Raw genomic sequence first — 24,112 nt, forward strand, 5'->3', positions numbered from 1 at the left:
AACAAGTGGTTTTTTTGGCTTGGGGCTGAAGAGATATTGAAGGAATAGAGAATATGGGGTCTGTTTTTAAGGGAAATAAAAACCCAGGTTTTTATTTGCAGCCCCATATAAACTGATACTCAGCTCTTTAAAACCATTTTCAAGAAAACACAATCCCTCTCAGAATAAAAGAGAAACCAAAAAGCATTAGAATCCCAAAGATTTAGGAGGTGTTCTGAATAGTTAATAAATATTATGATCTGACTGAGATGTGATTAAAACCAAGTGTAGGAAGTGTCTATATTCATTCAAGTGGTAGTTGTCACACTGCCATCTCTGCCACAAAATGCTGTTTCACCCTTGAAAATAACTCTCCATTAGGAAAGGTATAAGTCAGCTACTTAGATATGGTTACGCAACTCTTTCAATGCTAAAAGCGGAATCGCAGTTCCTGTTTTTCTTTTCCTTGAAAGGAGGTGAAAATTTGACAGCTCAAAATGAAGCAAAAACTCAAGATAAAACAGACACCATTTTGTGCCCACTCAGTCTTCTTTCCAGGGTCATACATGTGTAAGTAGCTGTTTGTTTATAGTCAAGACCTTCTGTGGGTAAATCTGGCAGGATATCAAAGACATTTAGCATAGATATTTCATTTTCAATGCATGTGTCTATTTTTTCTCCTGTTGATGAACCAAATATAACACATGCAGATGATTTTTAGGAATTTATTTTAAATCATAAGTATTTCTTTTTTTCTTTTTCTGAATGTTCACAGTAGCTACAGACAAGTATTTGCTTACCACTTCCCTCCCATCATCGTATTGAATGGCTGGATGAAATGAAATACAAAACTTTTAATGTGTTTCCCTCCTTTAATATGTCTATATGTTTATTAATCTATTAATTAATAATATATCTATCAATTTATCTACTAATCATCTATTAATCATCTATTTATGCAACCCATGTCATAGTGTTTAAGAATATGGACTTTGGATTCCGGCAAACCTGAGTTTGAAGGCACTGCCTTTAGTTAAATTAATTACTTTTCCTAGTCTAATTATCCTAGTCTAATTATCTTATCAGTTAAACCAGGAATTAACAATATTCATTTCATTAGGGAAATGAATGATTATGAAGATTGAACGAGATAACTCATGCAAAGGGCTTTGCACCTTGCTTGGCATATAGTACCTGTTCAATAAAATTTAAGAATTATTCTTATTTCTAATAATAATCATTTTGAGAATAATAGACCATAAAGATGAGGTAGAGATCAAAGATTTTAGTTTAATATCTTTAAGAATATTTCACTTATTTATGAGAAAAAACTCCTTGTTTGAGTTAATTCTAGGCAAAGCTGAAAGGTAGTAAACTTTTCCTTGCTTTTTCAGCTTCCCATTTCTGATATTTTCATAACAGTGATAGTGTTTTTCTCTTTTCCTTATCAGACATATACCCAATCCAAACATGTTTTTGTAGTGTTCTTTCCCTCCAGTAGCAAAATATTTGTATTTGTAGTTTATTAACACTTGAAGTCAATACGTTATCTCCCTAATAATATAGTCTGGTGGAGTTTTTGGTTTTGTGTTGTTTTTGTTTTGAAATGCTGTCTTCTCCCAGCTGGAAGCCTTAGCTGGAAGACAGTTTCCCTCAAGCAATTGATTAAGTCCATAATCCGACAACTTCCTTTTGGGGGCTCCCACATACCAGGACCACCAAGCAGCAACATCAATTGCCCCAGGACCAGGGGACAGATAACTAAAGGACAGCTCCTATGCTCCAGAGATCAAAAATTACTAAACTTAGTCATTCCAGAGGGAACCCAGATAGATTAGATAGATAGATAGATAGATAGATGATAGATAGATAGATAGACAGTAGTACAATTTCACTCCAAGTAACATACAGAGGAAAGATGTTATTTGTTGTTCAAAGAAAGAAGAGAGTGGTTTCTGCATGTACATGGAAGTAATAATATGAATAAAAATGGAGGGTGTGAAAATGTGTAATGGAGGGTATATATCTGGAGGGTATAGTGTGAAACAAAGATGGACAGGTTGTGTGAAACCATGCATGGGTTTATAAACTGGGCTGATTTGTTTTTATTTTATCCACTATGTAGACCAGTTCTCAACTGGAGGCAATTTTGCCTCTCAGGGACACTTGGTAATGTCTGGAGCCAAATATCTTGGGAATAGGTGTTACTACGTCTAGTGAGAAACCAGGGATGCTGCTAAAAATTCTATGATGAACAGGACAACGCTCTCACCACCAAAAAGAGATTTTCCAGCTAAAATTTCAGTTGTCAAAGATTGAGGAATCCTGGACTGCACCAGTGGTGTCCAAAATGGGATACTGGAACTTGACAGGTGATAAAAGACAGCACATTAGAGTGCAAAAAGAAAATATTAACATTTTATACTTGTTTTATCTCATTTAAAGAAAAATTTGAAAGTATGTTTTGTAGCATATACAGTATATACCTGCAATTTAGAATTAGTAAATTATCTATACATACCCTTGTAGTGCCTGTTCAAAATTTTTTACTAATGGGGTGCACAGCCCCCAAATTTGTATACCCCTGCTGTATAAAATAGGAAATCACCAAAAATTTAAGTGGGTAGGTTATAGAAAATTTAACATGCTGGTTATGTGGGGGAAAAAATGAAGACAAAGAAGAATAGGAGCATGGAGAAGAATTAGGCACCTATCGCAATACTCTAGGCAAGAAATGAAAAGAACACGATTTAAGGCATTGTCACTGAAGATTAATAAGGAGATCACTCAAGACACATTTTTTTTTCCAAAGTAGTTTCAACAAGAATTATTGGGTGACAGGTGGGCTTGGATATTGAGTAAGAAGGAGATGCTGGAGAGTAACTCTAAAGTTTCCAACTTAGACATGTTCTAGTTGATAGTACACAGGTCTTTCATGAGAAAGTGAGAGAAGAAGCAGTGGCTATCTTTTATTTGAGAAAAGAATAAGTTTGTTTGGATCATGGTCATATTGATTTTATAGTTCCTCTGGGAATTCGGGTATAGTCAGATGAAGATTTGGAGACTACTTGATCTGCTTAGGTAACGTTGAAAGGATAGTTCTGAAGAGGTGACTACAAAGACCAGTGTTGTTAGTAATAATGTATTTGAAATGCTGTGAATTATCTTGCTTATACAGTTTTCTTTGATTCTTCACACAGTAACCAACAAAAAGAAAGAGTTTGGGTTAATGCAGAGCTGAGCATTGAAATGATTGGTAAGGGGAAGAATACAAGGTTTAGAAGGAAAGATTGCAGTAGAAGGATTAATAGACCTAATTTCAGGCTGTGGCACAAAGGGGAAAGTAAAGACAGATTACTTTAATTGAATAAAGAGAATGTGGAAGATTTGTGGACAGGGCCTTGGTGATGGTGAAGAGGAGATCGGTTGGATTATTGGAAAGGGAAGAATGAAAAAATTAGAGGTTGTGGCCCAAGAGTATAATTTCTGGGTTTACAAAATTTACTTTTAAAAATTATTTCCATAGGACTATAGAGAAGACTCTCATATATATCAATATCATACATAAAAATAGCCTATGAAAGGAATTTGGAAAATAAACCACTCATTACAAAAAATGAGTAGAAAAATATAATAAAAGGGAATGTCATATTTGGTCTTAATAAATGTCATCTTCTCCCAAATTTTCCTCTTCCTACACAGTTTAAGTAGTAATAAGTATGTTTCATCTGGCCTTCCAGATCTCTCAGTATACCCAAAAAAAAAAAAAAATTCTTTAAGGCGAATCCTACAACTGTATTTTCTCAAATAGAGATAGAATAAAAGAGAGGGATAGGGGGAGAGGGAAATTCATCATAGACACATTTGCTGAAAAAGTCTGGCAGATGAACAAAACATGATTTTTTGAGAGGTTCTGTAATGGATAGTTTTTTTTCTCACTTATGTACTTATGTGAAGCTAGGAAAGATAGTAAAGTGCAAAAAAAAATCTACCAACTTAAAAAAAAATTACAAAATCTTAGCAGCTTTGACTGTAGTGACTTATAGTTAAGTTATCCAAATGCACTTAAGGCTGCCTTTTTATTTCCTTTCATTTTGACACCATAATATAATGTTTCATTTCTCAAAATCAGGATGCGAATCAGGTAGATACAGTTAAATTGATAAATTCTACATCTGTGATTTTCTCTTCAGCAGTAAAAATAATGTCATCTCGCAAGGTCAAAGATTATTAACCATAAAACACTAAAACTGCTGAGTTAAAAATATTTTTTTCTATCTCCTAGAGGAAGAGTCCAAGAAGCGTATTTGAAAATTTCACATTTTTTTCCCACACAGTAGTTGGGTTACAGTTTTATTTTTAAGGCATAATTAAACAAATATGCCCACTTTAGGGAGATTTTTAAACCATTCAATTCAGTTTAGGCTAACAAGACATTGAAATCCCATAATAAAATATGTTGCTGAACTGTTGTTGTACTTAATGATTTCTTCATGGCTTTTTCCATGTTTTATGTATTTCCCTCACATTATTTTGGAAGGGAAAGTATAGTAAATATGGTTTTTGATGCTAACAAATAAGATGAAATCCTTCTAGTTACTCAAGATGGCATTTCGAAAACATGTTTTCTTAATAATCTCTACTGGCAGAGGTGCCTGGGTGGCTCAGTTGGTTAAGCATGCGATGTTCCAATCTTGGCTCAGGTCACAATCTCATGGTTCATGGGTTCGAGTGCCACATGCGGCTCTGCAATGACAGCAAGGATTCTGCTTGGGATTCTTTCTCTCTCCCTCTCCCTCTGCCCCTCCCCAGCTTGTGCATTCTCTCTCTCTCTCTCAAAATAAATTTTCAATTTTGAAAAAATTTAAAAAAATAATAATCTTTACTGATTATCATTTAAAAATTGTGGGAACTCTAGTGAGGCACAGAACTAGCTACCATTAGAATAGAAAGCTTGCTGGATCAACAGAGTTTATTCTTTTAGTTTTTCTTTCCTTTTTAAATTTTTTTTAAAGTTTATTTATGTTAGAGAGAGAGACAGAGCACAAGCTGGGGAGGGGCAGAGAGAGAGGGAGACACAGAATCTGAATCTAAGCTGTCAGGACAGAACCTGACATGGGGCTCAAACTCACAGACTGCAAGATCATGACCTCAGCCGAAACTGGATGCTTAACCAACTGAGCCACCCAGGTGCCCTATTTTTTTAGTCCTTCTTGCCCAAATTGCTACCCACCATTTACTTTCAGGGCTATGTTTCCTAAACTATTTATACAATTGTCAAGGACAAATTCTGATATTCATACTGTGCTGTTTTCACATTGCTCCGTTAAGAAGAAGTTTCCTAGGGACTAAGGAATCTGTTTGTTTTATTAGATGCCTTGTGTTTGTGGTATTTCTTTTAATGAGATGATCAATTTATGGTTAGGATTATGACAAGAGTCCACAGTCCTTTTGTTGGGATGGAGGTTGCCTCTCCATGACTGACAAAATCCTTTAGTGTCTTTGACGCATTCTCTGGCTATCAACAAATTACAAAATAAGACTTGGAGTGGGTAGAATTGAAGAGCTCTCTAGAGAATTCATTGCACTGCTGGCTCTATCCTAAGAGAGTAAGTTTTACATGCCAGCCTCAGAGCAGTAACCTGGATGCCCATTCTGGATTACTAATCCTATATTTCAAACTAAAATAGAAACCATGAAATGAGAGCTATACCAAACTACTTATAATCTAATTAGATTCTGATATTGCAACCCAAAGGGCAAAGCAAAGGATTTTCCTTATTAGATTAGAAATCTTGAAATGCAGTTTATGTATAGGAAAAATGAAGGAAATCACAAGACAAAAAGGTTCTTAGAGATTTCTAGATAAAAAGGTTGAGAGTAGGAGACATTTTGCACTTTTTTACATGGGTGAAATATAGTGTTAGCTTGTTAGACCCTGGAACATGAATCTGGAAGCACCCAGAAGTAAGTATTGCAAGTGAAACACATAGTCTTCAAGGTCCTCATGGGGGAGAATCTGACCAATTTTAGGGAAATACCACTTGAAAATTTATCTTTTCCCCTTTCCCTTATATGTCACTCAAAAAGCACCCTAAGATACATATGGAATGATGAAAAAGCATTGTGTCATTAGCAAAACAAATGTATGGCCTTCAAGAGTTGCAGCAGATTTAAGAACAGTAGAGTTGAATGAACTAGTCATTCTGGCTGGCTCCTAAAATAGGAAATGGAATAAATGCCTTAATCTCCGAAAATGCTAAATGCACTATCTGGTTTGGTAAAAGACTTGGGCTTTTTAATTGCAGGAAAGCATTTAAATCTTAATCCATAAATGGTAAAAGAAAGAAAGAAAGAAAGAAAGAAAGAAGAAAGAAAGAAAGAACTCCATGGAGAAATACACAAGAAAAACATGCCACATAAACGCTAAATAACAGCAACCAGGGCAGTATTCGTGCCAAGTAAAACTTTTTTTTTTTTTTTTTGTCAATTAGTTTAATGTCAAAATTGAATCATTTCAAACACTCACGTAGCACGACTTTACTAATCGCTATCAAGTGTGGCCCAGTCCAGAGGAATCCATATGTCTCTCCAGTTCCCAGATCAGCACTACACGGATTTCTGTAAGTGCTTTCTAACATCCATGAGCAGACAAACAGCACTCGGCAAATGACACTTACAGACTTTCTGTGGCTTCGTTTTCCTCATTCTCTTGCTTCCTATTCCTATCCTCTCTGTCATAGGAAAGAGTAGGACCTGCTGCTTACAATAATGCTGGAGAGCATAGATGAGCTCTCGAATTTAAAGTCCTAAAACACAGTGTGCAAAGAGCAGCATTTCAGCTCCTTCTTGTTTTTCTTCTTTTTAAAAGGGTTTCCTTAACTTCTGGACTAAGGAATTTGGACACCTGAGTTCTTTTGCTTTTGAACTCATCTAAGAGACATTTTCTATCTATTGCTTAAACCCCTTCAAAAACTTTTTTTTTCTACCCTCACCTGGATGCTAAGAAGAAATTTAGTATCATTTCTAATGTGTCAGACTAAAGGTGGCATATTAACTGGTGTCTGATCATGCATGAGGGGCCCCTTTTATAAAGCCTTAGGGAAGAAGAACCAGGAGTGTGCTCCATGGAAAAGGTAAATCACTCATCATTTTGTTTCTGAGAATTGTTTGGGATATTTTGGGGGAAACCCCACTAAAATGAAAAAAAAACCCGAAATAGTCTGTAATTTAGATCTGGCATCACTACACACAAATTCTATGATTTGGTCAAACTCAATTTCCTCTTCCACAAAGCTATGGGTAGTCATATACATTTCTGCCAGCAAACTAGTAAATGTGAATGCACATAGTTATAGCCTAAGCCATAAAAAAGTCATAATTTTTGAAGACCCAAATGGTCAAATATCAGCAAATTTATATGGTTTCTGACACATAGCAGAGGTTCAAATTTGATTAGGTAATTATCCATAATATTTTTTCCTTTCTTCTTTTGTTTTCTTCTCAAAATTTTGCATATAAAATACTTGCTTATTTGCATATGAAATTATTCTTTCAAAACTCCTTATCTTTCCACTAAGCACAACATCCGGTTAAAGCGTATCTCACTGAATATATATATATATTAGTATAAAAATGATTAAAGAAGTCACCTCCAGCTTGTCTCGTCCAGACTCACTAAAGTATATCCACTGATATTCATGCTTGCTAATATTTTCTAATAATCTTCAGAGGTTTTTTTCTCCTTTTGTTATGTTTGGAAAATATGAGCATTAGATAGCATGACTGTGTGTTCAGACTGCCAAATGCCAATAAGAACAGACCGCACAGCAAGAGAAGTGCTTTTGTTTGACAATGTGTTATACACTATTGATAATGATCTCGAAATTGAAGTTGGTACTCTTGCCTTTTGCTCAGCGATATGAAGTTTTTAAATTGTCTTCATTTCAATTAAAGAGCAATGGTTAGTGCTGTTGTTTATGTTCATCCCGCCTGTCAGTGTATGTGTGTAATTAGAACATGTAAGGTTTTAGTCTCCCAAATGCTTTTGAATTTTGTCCAGGACAACATATTTCTGAAGGTATTTGCATTTATTCACCAGAGACTATTCATGATGTTGCTTGTTTTCTTGATTAAATAGTGTTTACTCAGAGCCTCCTATCTCTCCTTTTCCTGATTCCTAAGCCAGGAGCAGCCATCATCATAGCCCATGATAGATGCAGGATGGACCCACAGGTCTGTGGAATTTTCTTCCTGGAAGCCTTCAGCTAAAATTAAGTAACTTAAATTCTCATTGCTCACATTATGCTTTGGAGGGAAATGTGGAAAGAAAAGAGTTGGGATTCTCACTTTCCCCCACTATGCAAATGGCTTAGTTTACAAATGTCAAAGTCTAAGAGTAAGTGATTTTCATTGTTCATCACAACAGCTTCTCTAGCTAATAAATGAAGATAATTGTCCTTGTCTCATACTTGAAACTGATGCTGAAGGTCATGCAAAGGGCTGGAGAGAAACAGGTAAAGAAAAATTGATTCAAGTCTGTGTTTGTATTTGTGTATATTTGTCAACCTTCAGGACAAAAGCGGGACATCCTGCCTTGATGGAGAGAAAATTGCTGGATTTCAGTGAATCCCAAAGGTGATACAAAGGGAGACATTCTCCCTTAAGAGGTTCTCCATGAATGACCCCAGAGATGGTTGCTGGAATGCCGAAAGTAATTTCAGGTTGTCATTTCAAGTTTCTTTTATTTATTTATTTATTTATTTATTTATTTATTTATTTAATGTTTATTTATTTTTGAGACAGAGAGAGACAGAGCATGAACGGGGGAGGGTCAGAGAGAGGGAGACACAGAATCCGAAACAGGCTCCGGGCTCTGAGGGTCAGCACAGAGCCCGACGCGGGGCTCGAACCCACGGACTGCGAGATTGTGACCTGAGCCGAAGTCGGCCGCTTAACCGACTGAGCCACCCAGGCGCCCCATCATTTCAAGTTTCTAAGAATGAATTCACATTCTAGTGAAATGCCATATACATATTTAGAAGCTCTCTAAGATCCCTTCGTAGGGATCTGACAGGAGAATCCTGTCATCAAGTGGTTAATATTTGAGGATTGCTAAGGATTTAGCAAGGACATTAAGGCTTCACTATCCAAGTTTTGGTTTTCTTTTACCACAAAAGACAACTTGAAATTTTTGTACTTCCCCGAGCTCTTAGCTGAGGAAAAAACATGTACCCAATAAAGGAGAACTTTTTATAGGAGAGCTTACTAGCTGGACACTCATTCCAGTTTACCACATCTGCAACTTTGTAACCGGAGAGGCATGTGATATTGTGCTCACAATAGGAAGTGGGCATAAGTTCCTGAAGAGGCTTCCGTTTTTGTTTCATTGCCCTGTCCCAGCTTCCTTACTGTGGGGATGGCAGCATGGAGCTTGGAAGTGGAACAGCCAGTATATAACCCTAAGAACAAAAGTCACATCCTGAGAATGATGAACTAGAAAGCTAGAAGGAGCCTGGGTTCCTGGCAGCATCATGTGGCCACTGTGCCGTCCCTAGACTGCCCTTCATGGGGATTCTTATTACTGAACATAAATAAGCTCCTTTCTTATTTATACTACCATTGCTCAGATATTCAATTTCTGGAAGCTGAGAACTATTACTACTGAAACAGCCCCGACCATTCCATTCTCTACACTCATTTACATCCAAGTTAGGTGAAGATCTTGCTAAAACATGGTTTATTGGGTCCATAGTAGGTCTGCGGTGGCACCTGAGAATTGCTCTTCTAACAAGTTTCCAGATGATGCTGATGCTGATGATCTGGACTCCACACTTGGAGAACCATTGCTCAGAAGAATTATTTTTCTAAAACCTAAATTTCAATATGACAAGCATTTGCTGAAACTACGTTAGCATTGCACCTAGATCCTTCAAAGAAAAAGCCAAGCTCCTTGCAATGGCGTCTAGGTCTATTCCTCCATCTTTATCTTTGCATCTCTTCCATGTTGACCCTACGCTCCTGACACACCCAACCATCTGTGGTTCACGGGTAACATGCTATTACTCTACGTAGCCACTTTATAATAAACTTTTCCCTCTGCCTAGAATAGTCTCCTCTATCATGTTCTTGACCATTCTAATTAGTCCTTCAAGACTCAGTCTTCACTTGGCTAAGTCCTTGAATTAAAAACCATATGCTATGAAATAATTGTTTATTTACTTTTCAGTCTCATTTGTGCAGTTTTCTTGGAGTGCAGTCTAGGGCATTCGGGCCTTTGCCTTCATAGCCCTAGTGCCCACCATTGGTGCTGAAATATAGGAGACACTCAGTACAAAGGCTTGCTGAGTGGAAGACTATTTGCCGAAGCATCAGCAAAGCTATGTGTTTATGGTATAGTTCTTTTTATACACTTGGGCTGTAATAGAACCTCCTTCTTACTGTAGATCTGTTTATTGTTTATAAAATATACAATTTAATACTTTATTATAATCACTTTCATCACTGTTTAAAAATAAATTTGATGGGTGACCTTTGAACGGAGTCCTTTGCAAGGGACAAAGCCCTTATTTTCTCTCTCTCCTTTTTATTTTATTTTATTTTTTTGATGTAACAGAAATTGAAACCAGAAAATTCTCACAGAACAGATGCCCTTGCAATTGAAAAGCACTCCCTCTAATAATGCTTGGCATAATTTTTGTTAGGTTTGTATCTCTGGTATAATTACATGATGATTTTAATGGAAATTATAAAGAAGTATTTTACAAAGGAACGGAATATTTTATGTGTAGTTATATGTAAATTTACTCTTATAAATATGCAAGCTTTCTTTCTCACATGGGTATTTGCTTAAGGATCACTCTGATAAATGCAAACAAGACTCATATTATTTATTAGAAGATTGCTGAGATATATAACAGTAATTGTCATACCACTCTGTAGAATTCACTTCCAGAATCTGCTGTTGTTCCTATTGACTGATAATGCACAGTAAAAATTGCCACATTTTAAAATTCTGTTGAGATATTAAAACATCTAAGTTTTATTTTCTTCAGATGCATAAATCATTTTTATATGCATGTTGCCATTTACCAAGCCAATCTGGCTTTCAAATGAGGCAATAGCTCTAGTTTGTGTGGTATGATTTCTGAAGGTATCATTCATATCAGTGTTAATTGAATAATAGATAAGAGAAAAATACCAAAAGATAAAGGAAGCCTAATCTTTGGAACCTGGTATTATATGATAGAACATACCATAAGAGGAATGTTTCAGTACTAGCTATGTTTTCCCAAGATGAAGTTTGAGGTGCAAATAATGCTAGTGTCCATTTCAGAGCGAGAGATACAAGATTACTCTTTCCTCTTACAAGCTAAATAGCAGCGCTTCCACAAGAAAATTAAAAAACAAACAAACAAACAAAAAACCCTTGAGTTCAGTTCACTTCAATTAATATAACAAGCACTTGTTAAGAGTCTTCTACTTCATTAGAACGGTTTAGATACTCTGGGAAGCACATGAATGCATAGATGCATAAGAACATATGGGTAAACACTAAAATTATATTGCAATGCTTGGTATTTTAGGCCAACTTCAGAAGAGCAGTGGCTTGAATTCAGCCACAGCAAGTGTCCATTGCTTATTTCCTGATTCCCTGTGCATCGAAATGTTTGATTACTGAAGAGATCCTCTTGTTTCCTAGGTGAAAATAAGGAAAGGGCGTGATGGGTCCCTAAAGTGATACTTAGCTGTTGTCAGAAGACTGTCTTTAAAAGTCATTTAAATTCTGAGGTGTGGTCAGAAAATGATAGGAGGTTAGATACCTCTCAAGACATATAAATCATGTATTGTTGAATTTTCTAAGATAGACACACTGTTTCCCTTTTCCTTCATTTTATGGTATAATACCATGTTGGAATAATCAGGTAGCACATTAACACCGAGGCAGAGGAAAGTCCCAATGCTTTGATTGTATGGCTGGCATCATGTCTTTATGTCAGTCCTGAAATCTAGAATCAGAGTCCTCTCCAGGGTAGTGCCAATGGGGTAGTTCCTCCAGACCCACCCTTGGTCTGCGTTTTCTCATGCAAGTAGCTACTAGGGAGAGTAAGGAAATTAACTCTTTAGGCATTTTGTCCTAGGGGAACCCCTGGCTTTGAAACATTTATACATCTTTCCCAATTACCAAGCAAATAAGACTGTCTTGCTGTCTGTCTCAGGTATGTTGCCTTTATGTGATTTATTTGTTTCACCACAGTTATTTTTAGCCTGATTGTATTTTTAGGAGTGTAGATGGTATCAATGCCTTGTGCACAGACACTTTTCCACGTGTATACCTTCCCCACCGATTGGGCTCTGTCAATTCAACGTGGTTTGCACCCTATGGGGGTCATTCCCACAACACACTTGATCTAGACATTTAATGTTGGGCTACCACAGTCCCTGTCTTGACTCTTTACCCTTGGACCTACCTGATGGCTTTTGGACTGAATTTTCTTACAAAGGGAAGGAAAAGGAAAAATAGGAAAAAGCTTTTTGTTAAGTCCAACTTGTTTTTACGTATTAAAATCATTTATAAGTATTCAGAAGGATTTTTAAAAATTGGTCCTTTGAGAACAAGTCTCCTGCAGGAAAGTAGGTTTAGATCTATTCCACAACTATAGTTTTAAATACCAACAAAACAACTATCAGGGTTGGGATATGCTAACAAAACAATATTACCTTTAGTTTCAGCTTCGGATTGGACCAAAGAGAAGCAGATAGAGTGAAGAAACTTGTTTCAATGAAATCATACATAGGATTAGAGGGTACCCAGGAAAGTAAAGACAAGATATAAACTATCAGTAGAAAGGGTCAAAACTTAGACTGTTCAGTTCTGATGGCCTAAATCTTGAGGTCCAGGTAGATTCTAAATAGCTCTACCTTCTTCAGATCCCATATATAGAGATTTTAATACCCTAACAATGGTTTTAGATGAAAGTAAACAGTACTTGAAAATATTGACAATATTTTAAATACTCTTCAAAGTGCATAGGAAATTTTTTATCTTTAATTCTTCCTTTAAATGTTCTTGGTTTCTGGCAAGCCGTCATGTAGACAGACTTCTCTTCTGTTTATTGACTTTTTAAAAGTTTATTAACTTCTCACTATGTGCTAATTAGGTAGATAAGTTCAGTGTCATGTGTCAAGTGCTATGATCCAGATAAGAGCAGGAATCTCAGGATGCACATATGATCATCCCCTCATGGTATGTTCAGAAGAGGTTCCCTGGAGCCTATTTCTGAGCACCACATTGAAGGGAGTCAAGTGCAAATAAGTATGGGGTCAGGAGGTATGGTAACTTAGAAGCTTGAGAAAACGTGTTCACAGAATCATAAGTCATTCAGTTGTTGGCTCTTAGTATCTAAGGTGGGGGAAGGTTGTTAAAGGCAGTATTTTAAAGGTGTCCCATCAAGATTTGTTTACCTTAGTTATTAAATCAAGCCCTGATCTCAGGGCTGCTTGAAAAGACTTTGTAGATGTAATTAAGTTACTGAAAAGGGAGAAATTATCTTGGGTTATTGGGTGGGGTAAATCTAATCACCGGAGTCATTCAAAGCAGGGCAATTTCTCCACCTGGAGTCAGAGAGATGCAGCCAAGCAAAGAGGAAGAAGGGAAAGTAAGACACGGGATGCGTGATAAGTAGTTGACCTGCTGTTGATGGCTCTGAAGAAGAGAGACAGCAGAGAATGTGGATGGACTCTGGAAGCTGAAAATGACTGCCAGCTTAAGGCCAGCAAGGAAATCAGGACCTCAGTTCTAAAAAAGCAAGGAACCGAATTTGGCCAATTTGAATGATCCTGGAAGTTGATTCTTCTTAGAGCCTCCCAATAAAAGCCCAACTAGCTAAGACTTTATTTTTATTTTTGTGAAACCAGGAACAGAGAAGCCAGCCTAGTCTGACTTCTAATCTTCGGAACTGTGAGTTAATAAATTGGTGTTATTAGAGGTTGGTGTTCAACCTCTAAATTGTGGTAATTTGTTATGGCAGCAATAGAAAACAAAACAGGAGTAATTGTGAAAAATGACGGTAGAAGCAGTGATTCTCAACTGTACCTAATATTGCTCCTGGGGGGGGGGAATTTGGCAAAAAATAGAGACATTTTTGTTTGTCACTACTGGGACAAGGGGTAGAGCGGTTGAGGAAGATCGGGACATGTTTGCTACTGGCATCTAGTAGGTAAAGGCCGGGGATACTACTATAATTCTATAATGCACACCCCATAGCGAAGTATTATGTGGCCAAAAATATCAAGGGGAAGGTTGAGAAATTCTAGATGAAAGTTAGGCAAGTATTGGCTGGATCATCAAAGGTCTTACCGAATTATCAAGTCTTAATCTTACAGAATTTGCATTTTATCTCCAAGGCTATGAACAGCCATAGAAACTTGTTTTGTGCTCTTTTCTCCCTCTAGCTACATGGAAAATATGCTATACTTCTTTTATTGAAAAAAAACATGCAGGACCAAGCTAACTGTTAGAAGTAGTTCTATTTACCAAACATTAACAGAAAAAGTAGCTAATAAACTAAATCGTATCAAACTTCTTTGTTTCTAGTCTAACATAAATAATTATTTTTTATGATGCAAGTGGTGATTTAAAAATTAATAATAATTGCCGAAAAATGACTTATAATGTGCAGTCATTCTTAAAACAGGAAGCCTAATGATATTTTTGAAAAAAAAATATTTAAAATATTTTTTAATGTTTACTTTTGAGAAAAAGAGAGAGAGAGATAGAGAGAGAGAAAGAGAGAGAGAGAGAGAGAACATGAGTGGGCAGGGAGCAGAGAGAGAAGGGGACAGAGAATCCTAAGCAGATTCTGTGCTGACAGTAGAGAGCCTGATGTGGGGTTTGAATTCACAAACCATGAGATCATGACCTGAGCTGGAGTCAGATGCTTAACTGAATGAGCCACGCTGGTGTCCCTGAAAAAGTATTTTAAAGAAAACACCAGAAGAAAGTGTTCACATAATTAATTTCCTTTTTTCTTATACACAAAATCCTCTGCTTGCTTAGTTCACTGTGTAATTGGGCTATTGAGCGTCTACTTCCTTTAAATCCTTTTGCCTTAATCTTTTACCTTTTCTTTTTTTTTAAGTTTATTCATTTATTTTGAGAGAAAGAGAGCACATGTGCATGGGGGTGGGGGAGGGGCAGAGAGAGGGAGAGAGAGACTCCCTAGCAGGCTCTGCACCATCAGCACAGAGCCTGACACAGGGCTTGAAGCCACAAAACCGTAAGATCATGACCTGAGCCAAAATCAGGAGTCAGAGGCTGAACCGACTGATACACCCAGGGGCCCCTACATTTTCTTTTTAATAAGTAGGAGCACAATTGCTGGCTCTCATGGCTAAGACTATGTTTATATATATATATATTTTTTTAATTTATCTGCAACCTGCATTCTCCCAATAATCCTAAGACTGTTGATTCTGTATGCGACTTAAAAAGTCAGGAATAAAAAGAAGGTCTCTTTTATCTTCTTAATCTAATTAAGCAAATTACCATGTGTCATATTGATACAAATAATTGATGAGAATAATTTGAATGTCCAGGTGGTGTTCATTTTCACTAACACAATTAAAACTTCAAATGAAAATAATACTAAAATATATTAACCATGTATTCACTTAGTATGTGCTTGACTTACTTACCACAGACTGATTTCTCCTCCTTTGATTTTTAAAAATGTTTATTTATTTATTTATTTTTGAGAGAGAGAGAGAGAAATGGAGAAAGAGAGGGGATGAGCAGGGGAGGGGCAGAGAGAGAGGGAGAGAGAGAGAAAGAATCCCAAGAAGGCTTCCTGCTGTGAGTGCAAAGTCCAGATGCTCAACCGACTGAGCCACCCAGGTACTCCATGATTTTTCCTCATTCAAAGTAATGGTTCCTAGTGACTTGTCCTTGTTGATTATGCAATTGTATTATTTTTTGAATTATTAAATTTCATAGTTAATGGTACCTTATCATCATTGGTGCATACAGGCCCTCTTATTTTTATTGATTTATTTAGTTTGTATGTGTTTATGCTAAATGAGTACTTTTTTTCCCCTAGCGACTTTAAATTTATTTAAATGGTATAGAATTATGAATTTCATTATGTTTTATTTTTCACTAAGCATTCTGTTTTTTTTTTTAATTTTTTTAATGTTTATTTATTTTTGAGACAGAGAGAGACAGAGCATGAACGGGGGAGGGTCAGAGAGAGGGAGACACAGAATCTGAAACAGGCTCCAGGCTCTGAGCTGTCAGCACAGAGCCCGACGCCGGGCTCGAACTCACGAACTGCGAGATCATGACCTGAGCCGAAGTCGGCCGCTTAACTGACTGAGCCACCCAGGCGCCCCAGCATTCTGTTTTTGAGTAGTTCTATTTACCAAACATTATCCACATATTCTACCTGTGTTCATTCCCTGATACTAGCTCTCCCAGTGATGCACATCCAAGTGATCTTCAACTCTCACCACATAAATGATGCTACTACGACATCTTCATAAATAAACACAGACACTTATTTGCCTAAGCATGTAGGGCACATCAGCAATTTCTTTGGGATACATACCATGGAGCAAAAATTCAGAATTATAGGGGCGCCTGGGTGGCGTAGTCGGTTAAGCGTCCGACTTCAGCCAGGTCACGATCTCGCAGTCCGTGAGTTCGAGCCCCGCGTCAGGCTCTGGGCTGATGGCTCGGAGCCTGGAGCCTGTTTTCGATTCTGTGCCTCCCTCTCTCTTTGCCCCTCCCTGTTCATGCTCTGTCTCTCTCTGTCCCAAAAATAAATAAAAAACGTTGAAAAAATTAAAAAAAAAAATTCAGAATTATAGGATATTCAACTTCTATAATTAACTAAACTATGTCAGCAATCTCTACTCAATGAATACTCCAGTTTACCAGCAGCAACAAAGGTATCATCAGTTTTCTGGTTTTGTTGGTGCTTTAGCTATGAAATAATAATACTTTAATTGAAAATTATGTTTATTTGATTATTCATAGCTTTGAACATTTCTTCATGTGTGTGTTAGATTTTGGGGTTTCCTTTCATGCAAATTGCCTGGTCATGATCTTCGCTTGCTTTTCTATAATAGTTGCTCTCTATCTCTTGTTAATTTGTAGGAATTCCTTATACATGACAACAAACCCTTTGTAAATGTTGTACATTGCAAAATGTATTCTCAATTTTGTCTTCTGTATATATTTTTTTAACGTTTATTTATTTTTGAGACAGAGAGAGACAGAGCATGAACGGGGGAGGGTCACAGAGAGAGGGAGACACAGAATCTGAAACAGGCTCCAGGCTCTGAGCTGTCAGCTCAGAGCCCGACGCGGGGCTCGAACCCACGGACCGTGAGATCATGACCTGAGCCGAAGTCGGACGCTTAACCGTCGGAGCCACCCAGGCGCCCCTGTCTTCTGTATATTAACTTCATCTAAAGTTACCATAATTGAACAGAAAGCCTTAATAATGATTTAATAAAATTCATCTCTTCCTCATCCACATGGTTTCGGCTTTAAGTTTTGTTTTTTTTGTTCTTTAAGTCATTTGCTGACCTTGGCTCTCAAAGATATTTGCCCACATCTTACTCTATTAACTTTATAATTTTCCCTTAGAAATATGGGTGGTTTTAATTAACTTTTTTGGTTTCAAAATATTTTAGACTTAAAGAAAAATTGTGAAACTAGTTCACAGAGTTCCAATATATCCCACACCCAGTATTTTCTATTGTTTATGTTAGTATGTTATGTGATGCCATTAATGAACAAAACTGATATGTGATTAGTAAAGTTTTTGATTGATTCAGATTTCTTTAATTTTTACCAAGTGTCCCTTTTCTCTTCCAGGATCCCATCCCACTTCTCCTTAGGCTTCTTTTGGCTGAGACACTTTTTCAGACATTTCTTGTTTTTGATGACCCTGACAATTTGGAGGAATGCTGGTCAGATATTTTGTAAAATGATCCTCTACTGGGATTTTTCTGATGTTTTTCTCAGGCTTAGGCTGGGGTTTTGGGTTTTGGAGAAGACGATTGCAGAGGTAAAGTGCCATTTTCACCATATCCTATCAAGGGTATAGAGTTTCAACATGATTTATCAATGTTGAGATTGGCCTAATCACCTGGCTGATACAGTGTTGATCATGTTTCTCCACTGAATAGTTTACTGTTTCCCACCCCCTATCCATACTGTACTACCTTTTAAAGGAGGCCACTGTGCTCAGTCCACTAAGAAGTAGAGAATTATACTCAATCTTATTGAGGGTGAAGTATCTACAAAAATTAGTTGGAATTCATCTATAGAGATTTGTCTACTCCTCTTATTATTTGTTTATTCAATCATTTATGTATAGTAGTATGGACTCATGGATATTTATTTACATATTGGGTAAATCCATTACTACTTTATTTATTGTGATACTCAAATTCTGCCAGCTTTGGTCTTTGGGAACTCTTTCAGTTGGCTTTTACACCCCTTGGACATATTCCAATCATCATGAATTCTTTGAGTACTTCCATATTTTCTGCCACTGCAAGATGTGCCAGGCATATCTTGTGTATTTTCTGCCCTAATCCCAGAATCAGCCATTTGTCCAAAGAGTCTTGGTTTCTTTTACAGGAAAATGGTATTAGAAATCAAGATCTTAGCACTAGATATACTCACTGCTGCTGGTGTGTTATGGGTTTTAGGCCCTCTCAGCTGACAAAACAAGGAAATAAAATCATGTTATAAATATATATTATAATCTCCACATATAATGGAAATCTCCACATACATGCAAATCTATAAGCATTTCTATATATAACCATCTGTACCTATACTAGGCTAAACATGAGTGCACACTGATGTCTCCAACTCCAATCAAATACTGCAAGCATCATTCCAAGCCTCCTTTCTTATCTGTAACTTCCCACTCCAATAATAACTTATCCACTGTCCATTTAACTATTAAATTCTGGTAAATATGTTTATGCTTCAGAATGGTTAGCTTGTAGGTCCATGGAAAACAAGTTTATCAACTAGACTACAGTGCTTAATTACACTTAGGTTTTTCTTTAGTCTTAAATACTCCATTAATTTCCAAAGTTACTTAGGTCAACACCTTCTTACCCACCTCCAGGGGGATAGTTTCAAACTTTTGTATACAGTTATGTTATTTTATTATATTTTGCATTTCATCCTGACCTCTTAAACTTCTTAAAATTTGCATGTATTAAGGTTAATTCTTCGGGATATGACATTCTATGACATACATAATGCCATGAATCCCCCACTATGTTATCATACAAAACAATTTTACTGCCATAAATAATTCCCTATACAATCCTCTCCCCTACCCCTACTCCTGATCTTTTGACAACCACTGATTTTTTCTGCCCCAATTTTTTTGTCTTTCCAGAATGCCAAATTAATAGAATTATGCAGCATAAAGCCTTTTCAAAATGGATTATTTCACTTGGCAATATGCACATAAGATTCATTCATGTCTTTGTATGATGATAGCTTATTCCTTTTTTTTTTTTTTTTTTTTTGCTGTATAGTTTTCCATTGTCTGAATGTACCATGGTTTAGCCATTCACCTTTTTGAAGGACAACTTGATTGCTTCCAGTTTTTGGTACTTGTTCATAAAGTTGATGTGAACATTCATGGGCTGATTTTTTGTGTGGACATAAGTTTCAAATCAAATCCAGAAATTGCTAGATCATATGGTAAGACAATATTTAGCTTTATAAGACACTGCCAAATTGTCTTCGAAAGTGAATGTACTATTTTGCATTCCCCATAGCAATGAATGAGTTTCCATCTCAGCATCTTTGCCAGCAATTGATATTGTCAGTCTTTTTTGGATTTTAGCCATTCTAATGCATGTTTAGTTGTATCCCATTGTTGCCTTAATTTGCATTTCCCTAATGACAAATAATGCTGGAAACATTTTCATACACTTATTTTCCATCTGTATATCTTTTTTGGTGAGGTGTCTGTTCAAATGTTTTATTCATTTTTTTAATTGGGTTGTTTGTTTTTTTTATTGTTGACTTTTAAGAGGTCTTTATATACTTTGGATACAAGTCCTCTATCAGATAAGTGTTTTCCAAATATTTTCTCCCAGTTCATGGTGCATCTTTTCATTCTCTTAAAAGTATTTTACAAGGAGCCAAAGTTTTTAATTTACTGAACTGCAACTTATAATTTTTTGCTTTCATGGATCATGCTTTTGATGTTTTCCCTAAAAGTTTATTACCAACCACAAAGTCATGTAGATTTATTTTTATATTTTCTTCTAAAAGTTTTATATTTTTCTCTTTTGCATATGGTTCTATTTTGAGTTAATGTTTCTAAAGGGTATAGGTCTGTATCTAGAGTCTTTTTTTTTTTTTTTTTTTTTGCAGATGGACACCTAAATGTCCAGGACCATTTGTTCAAAGGGTTATCCTTTCACCATTGAATTGCCTTTGAATCTTTGACAAATATCAGTTGGCTACATTTGTGTGGGTCTATTTCTGGGCTGTTTATCATCCATTGATTAATGTGTCTATTCTCCAATAACATGCTGTCTTCATTACTGTAGATTTATAGTAAGTCTTAAGTAGGGGGAGTCTCCAACTTTTTCTTCATTATATTGTGTTTGATAGTCTAATTCTTCTGACTTTCTACACAAACTTTAGAATAATTTTGTCGATATCTATAAAATAGCTTGCAGAGATTTTTTGAGATGTGTTGAATGAATAGATTGAGTTTGAAAGAATTGGCATCTTAATATTGAATCCTCCATCCATGAACATGGAACATCTATCCATTTATATGTATATATTTTATTTCTTTTATCAGTGTTTTGTAACAGTATAGGTTTTTAATATAACCAAGTTGACCTTTGTGTATGATCTTGGTAAGGGATCTGGTTATGTTTTTCTTCAAGCACTGAACACCATGTACTCAACAATCCATACTCCCTGGTTGATTTGTGACTTTACTTTTATTGAATATTTAATTCAATAGACACATTTGCTTTTAAGGTCTATAGTTTGTCCACTGGATTTTTAATATTTTGCAACCATGTTATGTATAATTTTCAGACCAAATCTTTGAAATGAGTCCTACTATGTGGTAGGAAAGTCACATTCTCTCTTTTTAATGTTGAATTAAAGATTCAATTCAAATATTTTATTTTAAATTTTTTTGTTTTAAAATTTTATTATAAAATTTTAAAATTAGTTAAAATTTAAGTAAATATGTAGAGTTCTTAAGAATTGTTAATTGGAGTTTTCATTAGAATTTCACTGAAGTTTTGGAGAATTTATATCTTTATATAAATGGAAGAATAGGAACTGTTGAAGAACATGGACTACCTTTAATATATTTAGCTTTTCTTGTATCCCATGCTAAATTTTTCTTTATTACATTTTGTTTTATTTTTAAAAATATTTAAAATGTTTATCTACTTTTTGAAAGAGAGAGAGAGAGAGAGAGAGAGAGAACATGAGGAGCAGAGAGAGGGAGGCACAGAATTTGAAGCAGGCTCCAGGCTTCAAGCTGTCAGCACAGAGCGTGATGTGGGGCTCAAACTCATGAACCATGAGATCATGACCTAAGCATGACCTAAGCAGAAGTTGGACACTTAACTGACTGAGCCACCCAGGTACCCCTTGTTTTATTTTTGCCTAAGTTAATTATCATGTACTTTATATTTTTGTTATTATGAATGTTACATTGTATTTATTATATTTTTCACTCAATTACTGCTACTTGAGATGAATGTGACTGATATTTGTATGTTTGATATTTTTCTAATATTTTTTCTAGTGTTTTAAACTTTTTTGGTAGGTAGGTGATTATATCATTCCCAAATAAGGTCTATATTTTCACTTGTCTTCCAATTCTTAAATCCCTTGTCTTTTTTTTTTTTTAATTGCACTGACCCTGACCTCTAGAGCTAACCTGACAGGAAAACTTCTACTGGAGTTTCTCCAGTAAATATAAATTGATTGTAGAATTTTGGCACATAATGTTTAACATTTTGAAAAAGTTCTTTGTTATTTTTAGCTTGCTAGGTGTTGTTATAAATAATTGCTGAACCATATTAAATGTCTTCTTTCCTGCACTAAGGAGATAATTATCTGATTTTTCTCTTTTAAGTGATTTGTATAATAAATTACATTGATACATTTTCTGATGTTAAACCAACCATACATTCCTTGGATTAATGCTACCTATTCATGATTCATAATTTTTTAAAATTATGTGTTCATTTACTAGTATTTTATTTAGCATTTTTACATCAAAGGTCTTGATCCAAATTACCTTATATCTCCTTTCTTTGTAATTTCCCCATATAGTTTTGTATCAATATAAATGAGATTTAAAAATTGACCTGACATTTTTTATTCTTTTTTATGTATTAGAACAACCTTATCCAATCAGGAATAAACTATCATATGACCTACTGTTTAACATTTTGTAGAATTGATCTATAATAACATATAGAACTTTGTGATCTTAAGAGAGCGCATCTTTGACTACTGATTTCATTTGCTTAGTAGCATTTTATATGGTATTGACACCTTTATATTTTTTTCTTGGACCAATTTTGGCATTTCATGTATTTCTAACTATCAGGTCATAATTTTAAGATGCTTTACTCCATATTAACTCTTGTCTTTGCTACTCATTAAATAAGTCTTCCTTTCCTAATTTGTAAATAAGATGTTATCACTAGACCAGTATGCCCCACGGAATTATTGTGTGGATTAAGACTTCAAGAATGTGAGTATTATTGTAAATAATTAAAAGTAGCCAAAGACACATTACCATTTCACTTTAGATCAGAACTTTTGTTAGCTAAGTGATTAATAAGTCATCACTTTAACAGTGCTAGCTATAAGGCATAATAAATGCTACTAGAAATTCTGAGTTTCAGTTTAATCAACTATAATGTTAAAGGTTTTAACTAAGTTATTCTTAAGTTTTCTTCAAATTTTTTTTAACAAGGGCTTGATTCTTCCTAACAGTTGAATTTTTCAGTAATGAATTTGGAGCATTCATGAGTTACTCAAGTGAAGATTTACAGTTTCAAATATGTAAGTATGATCCTTAGCAGTTGAATGTCCAACTCTTGGTTTTGGCTCAGGTCATGATCTCATGGTCTGTTAGATCAAGCCCCGCATCAGGCTCTGCAGGAACAGCATGGGGCCTGCAGTATAATGAATACTACTTGGAACTCTACCATCATAAAGACTTATTTCAGCTTGGGAAAAAGAAGCTTAGTACATTGATAACTTTTCATTATCTGGAATGTTCTGGAAACTGCTAAACTCACTATATGAAGCAGAGCAGCACTTAAAATTAGACTTCTGTTCTCTTGCAACTTTCTGTGGCAAGAACATTTGTTTAAGTCGTTATATTATATTCATACTGTGATAAAGACTGAATATATAGTAAAAATAGGAAGAGAGATTGGATCAACCAAAAAAATAATAAAGCTGGATATGTGCTTTCAGCGGACCATACACTGCAAGTGTTGTTGATACATGTTGAACCACAATTCCCAGAAGTGTGAATAGTCCAGTATGAGATAACTAAGGGTTGATTATACTCGGAAAATAAGTTACAGCCTCACATTCCAAGTCCAGACTCCTGATGTTGAATTACTCTGCAGCATAATGAGAGGACTATTTTAACCCAGCAAGAACATTCTATTACAAAGCAATTCAAAAATTGAAACCAACTTATTACACAAGGCAAATCCAAATGCAAAAATGGAATGAAAAGTAATGCAAACGATAACATTTCATACTTTGTATATAATGATAATCATTATTACATTAGATTGAATTCTGTACTCAGAAATGTTTCTTTCTTTTCTAATATGAATTTAATTCCTTAAAGGTTTATTCAACAGCTTGTAATAAATGATGATCAATGGAAATCTGAAGAAAAGTTTCTAATGGCTTTATTACTGAAATGTATAATTTCTACAAAGTTTTCAGGTAAAACTAAAGTGTAAAACTATAAATAGAAAAATTTCAAAATTGCAAAACTAAAATGTAATATGTAAATTTAAAAAATTTTGCTGAAAATATTTTGAGTTTTTTAAAGTCCAA

The sequence above is a fragment of the Panthera leo genome, chromosome B3 (assembly GCF_018350215.1).
Source record: "Panthera leo isolate Ple1 chromosome B3, P.leo_Ple1_pat1.1, whole genome shotgun sequence".
In the NCBI taxonomy this organism is placed as follows: domain Eukaryota; kingdom Metazoa; phylum Chordata; class Mammalia; order Carnivora; family Felidae; genus Panthera; species Panthera leo.